Genomic DNA, 10,814 nt, shown 5'->3' with positions numbered 1-10,814 from the left:
TTGAGTCACTAGTTGTTCTTTCATAGGACCCACCCAAATCCAGAGCTGTGTAAGTAACATTGATCATAGACATGGGAGAGCACTGGCAAAAATGAAAATAAAAATAAAATAAATCAGCTAGAATGCAATCTACTTCTGACCCCCATCTTCCTACCCAAGAGTCTCTTGTAGCCACTGTGACTAGCACAGGAAGAGGAGGAGGGGCAACTTGGCACCATCATTCCTGAACACAAGGCAACAGACACTGATTTGCCTTGCAACTAGGGGGATTTGAATCACTCCTAAAGAAAAATGTCCATAATTGGGTGAGGATCATACTGGGTTTGGGAACACCTGCAAAAAGCTGCAAGGCCTTCTTTTTAAAAGAAGATGCTTTCTGATGACTCCAGCCTCATCCAGCTTGTGAGTGGGGGTTTGGCTGGGATCACTGCTTGAGGTACTTTCCTGCTGCCAGCTCCTACGAGGAGGTCGCACTGTGTGCCATAGCTCAGGATAAAACAGAAAGAGGGGCTGTGGAGGGAAGACCTCTGAGGGCCTCATTTCCCTTCCCAGCATGTGCCAAGGACAGTCCCCGGCAGCAGCCCCAGGGGTCCTTAGCGGGAAGCTGTTTCAGACCACACGGGAGACAGCAATAACCCACCATTGTTGGATCAACAGTCCAGGACAAAATAACTGAGAAATGATGACATTCTGAAATAAAGCAGCAGTTCTTGTGTCCAGGAATTTCTCTTTGAGGAAGAAAACAAGGGGCCTCCTACTTGGCTGTGTGACTGGCAGGGGAGAAAGAGCATATTTCAGCTCAGTATGTATAGCTGTGCTCCAGGCTGGGCTGGGCTGCAACAGTTTTTCCATCTACATTTTTGAGGAGCTTCCAATTTCTTCTGAATAAACATTTTCCAAATAATCCTGCCTGAAAACTGTCCCTCATCAACTTAGGACACGCTTTTCTTTCCCCAGGTGATGCTACCAGGGAGCTGCCAAGACCTGGAGTACCCAACTAGCCTGGAAGAACTTGTCTGAAAACTCTGGTGGAGCTTTTCAGAATTACAAGGCTCTAGAACAAGGTGGGGTGGATCTCCCAGAGCTTGTACCTTGTACTTAAAAATGAACGCTCCAACCGGCTTATTTTCCAAATGAGGCATCCAGGGCTCGACGTGAACTTGTCTGAGAACACACTGTCAGCTAACAGTAAGTAGTGAATGTGACATTTCTCTCTCCCTTACCTCGCCCTGGGCCTTCCTCCAACCCCATATTCCAGATACCTTAAGGTATCCAGAGATGAGTGTCCAGATAACCTTGGTTTTTTTGCATGTCTGTTCTGAGTCCAATCAGTCATGCAACATGACTTCAGTTGAATAGGACCCAGCAGGAGTAGTAGTTAAGGCTATGGTTAGATTTAGGGCAAGGGCTAGGGTTTGGGCTAGGATGGAGTTTAGGAGAATAATCCAAAAATAAAGTAGCATCCTCCCTAAATGTATCTCAGTTTCCATTTTCATCTGATCTGTCCTAGGTTCTTGGATATTAATAATATGAACTAAATTAGCAGATAGACACATATACTGACTAGTTTTAGAAGGAAGAGTATATAGCTTGGTTACAGTATCATGGCACTAAAACCAGTGTGTATCTATTATCAATTACTATGTAATGAACTACCCCCAACGTGCTTAAAATGCAACCATTTTATTGCATAAATGTCTTGAAGGTTAGGAATTTGGGCCACGCTCAATAGGAACAGCTCATCTGTGTTGCACATGGTGTTGGCCGAGGCAACTCAGCTGGGGCTGAAGAATCTAAGAAGGTCTCACTCGCATGCCTGGGCCTTGGTGCTGGCTGTTAACTGTAGCGCCTCTCTCTCCACATGGCCTCCCCCTCCAGCAGAATTGCCTGGACTTCTGTACATGATGGTCGGGATCCAAGAGGGAAAGTGGAGGATGCAACGCCTCTTTAAGGTCTGGGCACGGAAGCCCCAGAACCTCACTTCCATCACATTCTACTGGACAAAGCAAGTCCCAAGACCAGCTGGAATCAATGTGGGGAGAGAGGCTCTACCACTTAACAGGAGAACAGCAAAGTTATGTCGCAAGGGTTATGGACATAGAGAGGGAAGACTTTGGAGCAGACCAGGGAAGACTTTGGAGTGGACCAATTTTTATCATTGTCTCCATAACGCTTGTCACAGGGAAGGATAGTCTGATATAACAGGGAGAGAAGAGGGACCTGGTGTGGTGTGAGATCTGGGTCTCTACTCTCTGCCCTTTGCTATCAAGCCTCAGGCAAGTCACCTCCGGAGCTCCCTATACCACACGAACTTTTTTCTAATATAGGGATATGGTGGCTTAGCTGGAAAGAACAAATAAGATACATGAAATAAAAACAAGTTGAAAACTGTGGACTTTAGTGCAATTCTAAAAATGTTTAATCTATATATTAACACTATTACCTTATTTATACCTTTCCTCTAACAAGCATTCAAGGCAGATGGTGGCTGGCTGGCAGAGGGGCATTAGACAGTCTTGAAAAGAGCTGTCCTGTCCCCCAACCTGAGGCTGCAAACCTAGCTTCACACTTTCTAACATGGTGAATCCCTCACTTTTCCTGACTTTCAGTGTCTTCATCGGTAAAATTACATTTTTGTGAGGAATAGCATTTTTGTAACTTTGATTTTTATAAAGATTATCCCAAAATTCCCCACACAATCAATACTAAAATTATTTTAATCACCACTGTTGTTCAAACGTTTAGATTGTGACTAAAAGAAATCTGAAACTCACAACTTGAACAGTTGAAATTCCTAGAAAATACCAGTTTAACGTCTGCAAGAATGGCTTTTTAGACTCAGATTTTATTTGTGAAACAAAAGCAAAACTAGAACCTTTTGTGATTGGGAGTGTGAGAAGTTCCATCTCAAGCAGTAGCCGCCTCCCTTTGGCCTCGGGCTGCAGGGCCACCATGGTGGCCAGGGGGTGTCTTCTTTGGGCCTACGAGTTGGGCAGGGACACAGACACCATGCTTTATATAACTTATCCCACCCCAGGAGCTGGTCTTCCCGCCAGCGCCCAGCACTCACAGGGGTCAGAGAATCATATCTAGGTATTTAAGCCCAGGTCTGGCAACTCAGGAAAGATGAAATGGAGAGTTCTGCTCCCACCCACCACTCCGCAAATGCTTGACCTGGGTGTAGCCTGCTCTGCTGTGCTTTGGTGCAGTTTGCTGATATTCAGTCAAGTTGAAGCAGTCTTCCCAGTTCACACTGTGCTCAAATCCCGCCCCTCCTCCAGCCCTGTTCTCTCTTGCCACTGCTTGGACCTGGCCTCAGGGCTCATGACCAGCACTGGATTTGGCTGCTCACACAAATTGGTGTGGACAGCCCTGAGGATCGGGGGTCCTGGGAAAGGGAAAGAGGGCGAGGAGATGACTAATGAAAAAGGAGGGCTCCTGATATGCTTGGCGTCCTCCAGCCAAGCACAGCCTAATCCTGAACGGAACTGAGGGGATGGACTCTTGAGACAAAGCACGCCCCAGATGTAGGCAGTTTTTCTCCTGATCTATACTTGAGGATTCTTTAGAAAACTCACTTTGAAGTTGAGCAGTAGAAAGCCAGAAACCATCACCGTTTCTGAAAAGAGCAATAGGAGTGTGTAATTGATACTTTCATTTAAGCTATGAGTTAATGTTAGTTATCCAGCCTGGGTGTACAATCACCTGGGGAGTTTTTTTTTAATTTCATGCCTAGACTTAATCAGTTTAATTGGTCTGGAGTGTTAAGTACTGCAGGTGACTCTGATAGGCATCAGGATTGCGAGTTCTAAGTTAAAGGGAGTGAGCCTAGAGCCAAGATTCTCAAATCTCAGCATGCCTTAGAATCACGTGCAGGAGCTGGCTGGAGCACAGATCGCTGAGCCCTACCCTCTGAATTTCTGATTCAGTAGATTTGTGGTAGCGCCGAGAATCTGTGTTTCTGACTAGTTCCCAGGTGATGCTGATTGATGCTGATCAGCAACCACACCAGAGCCAGAAAACAACCTCATGCTGCCAGGTGGAGGCTTTGAGTTCTGGCCTGGGGTTATAGCAGTGCTAATGAGGGCAGCAGATACATCTGAGGCATTTTAGAGGCAGGACACGTGGCTCTCCAGGTATTGGTTTGCACGGTTAGTCAGCAATGGCAGCTGGTGTGAGAATAGGCTTGGTGATGTGGCTTTGAGCCTCATCTGCACAGAGACAGAACATTTTGGAGATGGTGTATGTCTCTGTTTTGATTTCATATAGCTAGAGGTCAGATTTCTTTGCCTTGCATTCCAAACTACTATTGAGTAGAATTCTTAATATAAATCAATGCCATCCAAATGGTGAACTCAATTTATAATGCTTTGGGAACATTTGCCACTCTTTTCTAAAAACACATTCTGAGTTTTTCCAGATCTGGGTGAAACTTTCTTCCCACTTGCAAACTTTCATCCTATGTTATTCAGCCCGCTTAAGTTTCTCTTGCCAGTGTCCAAACTCAAAAGAAGACTACAGAGTATCATCTCTGAAAGAAACATAGGTCAGCATCAAGGTACCTTTTGATGTGAAGTGTGAAGAATTCCAGTAAAAGCACACAGTAGGAGAAGCTGGCTCATGTCGTCACAAGTACATGGTTCTTGCTGAGATAAGCTATGACTAGGGAATTCCAATTTGGGAAAAAGAATGTTCTTTTGAGGCAGTTTAGTTACTCCTTCCTCAGAGAAAGTCTAAGCTAAGTAACCACCCTCAAGAAGGTAATATAAATAAGATAGTAAAAGCATTAGCTTTATCCAGTACAGGGCCCTTACAAGTCCAATCCAGTTAGCACATGTTTAAGGCAAGCAAAAATTTTCAATAATGAGTAATGATGATTTAACAAGATAGAGTGTCATTCAGCCAGCCATTTGGGTCACACAGTGACACCAGATAGGTGATAGAGGGGTGGGGAAAGGCAGCTCTGGAGCCTACCTGGCAAAAAATCCACACAGATAAGAGGCTGTATTAGTCCATTCTCACACTACTATAAAGAACTGCCTGAAACCGGCCAATTTATAAGACAAAAAGGTTTAACTGACTCACAGTTCCGCATGGCTGAGGAGTTCTCGGGATACTTACAATCATGGTAGAAGGCGAAGAGGAAGCAAGACGCTTTCTTCACAAGGCAGCAGGAGCAAGTAATGCAAACACCGGAAATGCCGGAATACTTGAAAAACCATGAGATCTCGTGAGAACTCCCTCATTATCACGAGAACAGCACAGGGGAAACTGCCCCCATGATCCAATCACTTCCCTCCCTCAAAAGGCGGGGATTATAATTCGAGATGAGATTTGAGTGGGGACACAGAGCCAAACCATATCAGAGAGAAATGGGGCACATTCCCCAGGTTGGCCTACTCGGCTGCTTTCAAACGTACTGGCAATGAGCTGAGAAAGCCCCGAGCATAGGACCTTAAGGATTTGTCTCTCATTGTCAATATTCTTGCTTTGTGGGGAATCCAAATGGCAAGCAAGCGTGGCTCCCCAAAAGAGCCAGGTTTGGGGTGCTCTGATTGTGGGTGCATTCATTCATTCACTCATTAGTTCATTCTATAGACATCACTTTACTGCCCATTACATGCCAGGCCCTGTCTAGGCAGGGGTGTGACAGAGACAAGTTAAATGTCAGTGGTTCTTGTCCTCAGGGAAGTCAGAGTCCAGAAACCAGAAGAGATGACTGACCATTTGGTGGGCCTGCAGTAAAGGCAGATCGTCTGCATTAACAGCTGAAAAAGTGCCACTAGGTTTGTCAAAACGGAAGTTTAAAAATAAATACATAAAAGGTTGGCCCCTTGGTCTGGCTGGCAGACATCAACCTATAGTCAGCAGGCAAGAATGAAGAAAAATCAGCTAATTTTGCTTTTTGATTGCCCAAATTAAATATAAATGGGAAAGAAAACTTGCCACAAAAGCATCTAAAAATCTTGCATTCAAAAAATAGTCTGTAATTAATTAGACGACGGTCCCCCCAGAAATTGATTGTACTACATAATGAAACATGGCTCTCACAGTCTCAATTCAGAAAAGTAGGCCTGGTGCAGGAGAAAACTGTGAGCTCAGGGAAGTGGGCAGAGAACTTCAAGTAATCAGTAATTGCTAATATTTCCTGGGGGTTTACTGTGTAGCTGGTACTATTCTAAGCAGTATTCTACATCGTAACTCATTAATCTTCACAACTGCCATATAAAATGGTACTGCTACCAGTCTCATTTTACAGAGGAAGAAACAGGCACAGAAAGGCTAGGTAACATGCTGATGGTCACACAGTTCATGGCAGAGCTGTGGACTGAACTGAGTCTGTGCAAAGGGCCCTGGTAGCCTGGCTTTCCCTGTAGCTCCAAAGGGGGACATCTGTGATTTTGGCAGCATAAACTAGTGATGTAGCAGGAATTTTAGACCAGAAAGCCTGAACTTGGATCCTGATCCTACCACTCAGTGGTGTGTGATTTCGGTAAGTTATTTAACTTCTCGAGTCACTGTGTCCTCATTTGTCAAAAAGTGCTAGCAATCACTTTTAAGATTGTCGTGAGGATTAAATGAGATAAAAATGAAATCTACATGGAATTCATTGCCTAGGAGAGAGCAGTTTTCCCTGACTATGATGTTCGTTCCATACCTGTGAGTTTCAATTGCAGTTCATCCAAGAAGTCACATGTTATCCAGAGATGCTTCAAAGCTGTGACGATTCACAAGTTAGCGTGTCTGATTCATCTGCATCCCATGGTAAAAGCCAGTTTCCTAATTTTCCAGACCTTCTGTTCAACTCACAATGATTTACTTTAAAATACCAGAAAGTGCAGTCATTAATTTAACCAAGGAGATTAGCAGCTGGTATCACTATAATTCTAGAGAAATTTGAAGAGCTCTGGATTGTATAAGATGACTGAGCCCTCTTATTAGAAACAGAAGTCTCATCCTCGTCCAAACAATGACCAAATACCATGGAAGTGAAAAAGGATTCACGAGGAACTGATATTGTATGCATAGGTGCATTCACAGTAGAAAAAGGTGTTAGCATTTTCACAGAACTTTAGGACTGGGAACAACTACATAGAAGTCCTAAAGATGACCTAATGCAAATACCCTCCTAATGTTTGCAGTGGTTAGATGAAATGTGAGCTGAGGATCCTTCACCTTAATATTCTATGAGTCTTTAATAAAAGTATATTGATTTCCTGTAATAATCTTCAGTGCTCATTTCTACACCCTGCTGTATGCTTGTTGCTCAGTCAGTATCAAAGTGATGAATTCTGAGACTTTCCTAACAGACTACAGGTAATTAAGTTGGTTCTATATAGTTCAAAGTATTAAGACTCTACAATAATAATCAAAATCAATGTGTGCCTTTTACTGGAGAGAAGGTATACAATTTTCATTGCCTCCCTATGGGATCTGTAAACAGACCCCCAAAAATACATATATTAAAAACTGGGTTTCTATAGATAGACTGGCCAAACTGTGCTAGTGCAGGTCCCGTTTTAGAATCAGCATATAATGCTTATGTGGAAAATAAACTCTGATATATTTGCAAATAATAAACTTCACCTGCCTAGTGCAGAAAAATTTGGAGCTTACTACTGAGTTGGGAACACAAATGAGCAGCATACACACACCAACATGAAATACAAGGTTCAGCTACATATCTCTTGGCTCTTGTATTTCTAACATGAATATTCATAGCTTATTCTTTGATTGCTCTTCCATTTATTCAGAGCACACAATTTTATACCTAACTACAGGGATATTAAATTTCAGAAAAACAATATAATAATGAGAATGGATTTTGTGTCAGACACACCTGGAATCAAATTTGAATTCACATATTATTACCTAGATGCCTTGGACAAGTCATTTAGCATCCCTGAGCTTCAACATCCTCACCTGGAAAGTACAGGTATTAATGCCAACCACATAGGGTTTCTCTGAGGACAAATGAAATAATGTACAGAACATACCTACAACATTGCCAAGGAGGTAGTAGACACTCCATAAACACTTGTTGAAATGAAGCTAGGAAAGAATGTTCTTATCTTATGGAAAACCACTGAAAGCAGATTAAGACCTACAAAGATTATTCAGCAACAACTACAATGATAGTTTTGTCTTGAAGTCTGCGAGGAAGGATTTCAACAGATACCACAGTCTAGTGGGTGATACAGACATCCATTCATTCATTCAAAACTATTCACTGAGTGTCACTATAGGCCAGCGATACGATGAGGAATAGATGAACATTAATGACCATATAAATAAATGTAAGAATGAAACTGACAAGGACTCAAAAGAAAGATTCTTGACACAAGAGTCTATAATATGGAGGAGTCACAGGGGCGTGGAGATAGGGACACTTGGCCTGAGATCTGAATGACGAATTAGTGGATTCCAGTAAGAAAAGTGGGGAGGAAGAGAATTCCTGGCTGCTGATTTCAGCCATGATGGAGAGGAGATAGGGCAATGGCTAGAGATGAGCAGTCAAGTTCGAGTATTAGCATTATTGTTACTGGAAGTTTTGAATGAAATACCAAAGCAACAGACAGAACATTCCAAACATAAGGCAAATGATCAAAGGAGGTGTTCTTAAACCAGTTGCATAACCTTTTTATAATTCTTCACCTGTCGTCAGACTCTAAACAGGTCAGGGGTTATTGGAGATGAAGTGTTTTGGAGAGAGCTGTTGGTATGCTATGCGCCCTACCCCACTCCATGGGAGAAAGTATGGGAGGCTTCCTTTCTGTAGGTTTGTTCATCACCTCAAACCTACAGAAAGGAGTTTCCCAAAGCAACTTGAAAAGCTTCATCTGAGTCCCCCTAGTGTTCAGGGAATAGTGAGGACGGGTGTTTAACCCAGCTGGGTGGTTCGACCAGATGCTCTGATGGGACAGCGAATATATGGTTGTCGCTGCAGTGAGGTCAGCCTCTGCTCAAGAGAAGATTCAGAGAGGCAGAGTCCAGACTAGACTAGGGCTCCAATATTGAGCCACCTCTCTCAGAAGGAAGCTGAAGACACCAACTGAGCCCCCTCGGATTACAGAAGCCTTACTAGCCACTCTAGCCTGGAGTGACCATCCATTCTGCACTTCCCTCCAGAATCAGAAAAGTACAAAAAACAACAGCATTTCATCAATACCATCTAAAGCCACTTTGAACATTCATGAGGTTAAAATTGCGGCAAAACAGTTACCCAAGGGCACAAAGATAGGGCTATGATGGTATGGATAGAGATATTAGAGATATTTAAAGTTCTTGTTTTTGCTGTTTTTTTGTTTTTTTGTATTTTGTTTTTTGTTTGTTTGTTTGTTTGTTTTTTGGTAATGTTGTGGTGGCTGTTTTTGTTTGTTTGCTTTTTGAACAGCTACCAGGACAAGGAGTTTTGTTTATTAGCACAGTTTATTTGTACATAGCATCAAGCCAAAGGGAATTATAATGGCAGGAGACAGGGAATACTCCACAGCAGGGAAAACCCAAAAATTACCCTTGCTTTTGTGAGTTGAAGTTGCATACCACCTATGTCATTGGGAAATTATGTCTGCGTCTCAAGAACAACTCATATGTGATCTCCTCACCATTATTATGGTGATGTAGCATTAATTCAGCATTTACCATGTGCCAGTCATTGTATGAGGCCTTGGTATATGGTTTCTTAAAAATTGTTGTTAGGGCAAGGACAACTCTTCTCCCTCCTGCCTTTCTTCTCAGCACCATTTTTGTTTGATGCCACACTTGTGACGTTTGGAACTAACAGAAAGCCTACCTTCAAAGAAAAAGCTCTCCTGCCTCCTCTTCAGAGAAGGCTATTCTCACACAAGGCTCACCTGTGAGGCTGCAGGACCAAGAGCTCCCTGAGTCCACAAACCAGACCTGCCTTTGCAGCCACTCCTGTTGGGGTTGTGGGTTACTTGCTGCACTGTGTTTTGGTGCAGATTTTAAGGCATATTTTTATATACACATTTTCTCAAAAGTCCAAATTTGGTGTCAGGTTTTATATATAGGTCACCATAATTTGTATTACGTCCCCTCATTCAAGGAAGGTGTCTGTTAAACTTGTTAATAAAACCAGAAAGAAATGTTTTTTAAAAGTGTTGTGGTGGTTGTCATTGCGAAGCAGTACCAGTATTCAAAGGCCAGATTTGTCTGGTTTTACAGTTCATGCTCTTAAACACAAGACCGTTCAGGTTCCACAGTCATATTCCTGAACAGTTTACACATTGGGTTAAAATTTAAGAGCAAGTTTCCCCCCAGATGCCCTTCATTCACACACACACACACACACACACACACACACACACAGCACTACACACTACTGACCCTCACTCTTTCTCCCAGCCCAGGGAGACAATTCAATGCCATGATCACATTGCTCAGAGAGCCTAGCCTGGCTCTAACAGTGGGAAGCTTCCTGCTGCCCTCTGACGTCTCCTGTCTCTTTCACAGACTCCTCCCTTTGTCCAGCGCATGAGTGTGTTCGGTTGTTGGAATTCCATCTCTGGCCCAGTCTTCTTCCTACCCTACTTGCTTTCCTCCCCACCCTTAGCGTCCACCCACACGCAACTCTTTGCTCAAACCACCCCCATCCATGACTCCCGGCAAGATCTTTCTCCTGATCTCAGGTTCTGTAACTACAGTTGCTTCCTTCCCTGTGGCCACCTCGGCCTATCCACTGGATTGTGAGGTCCTCAAAGATGAGAACCACACCTCACTCAGCTTCATGCATGCTGCATTTCATACATTTTTAAATATAAAATATAAATATGTAAGTGAATGAATAAGTGGGT

At 43.2% G+C, this 10,814-nt stretch overlaps 1 long non-coding RNA gene across 1 annotated transcript; it reads left to right on the top strand.

Moving 5' to 3' along the window:
* Positions 1-238: 238 nt before the first annotated feature.
* LOC117070886 lies at positions 239-10,065 on the top strand. The gene is made up of 3 exons (XR_004432083.1): positions 239-402; positions 958-1,188; positions 9,739-10,065. It is a non-coding gene; the product is annotated as an uncharacterized LOC117070886 (long non-coding RNA).
* Positions 10,066-10,814: the final 749 nt, after the last annotated feature.

The sequence above is a fragment of the Trachypithecus francoisi genome, unplaced genomic scaffold, assembly GCF_009764315.1.
Source record: "Trachypithecus francoisi isolate TF-2019V2 unplaced genomic scaffold, Tfra_2.0 Lachesis_group3, whole genome shotgun sequence".
Lineage (NCBI taxonomy): Eukaryota > Metazoa > Chordata > Mammalia > Primates > Cercopithecidae > Trachypithecus > Trachypithecus francoisi.
Note: the sequence above shows the minus strand (reverse complement) of the source record. Positions and strands in the feature narration are given on the sequence as shown.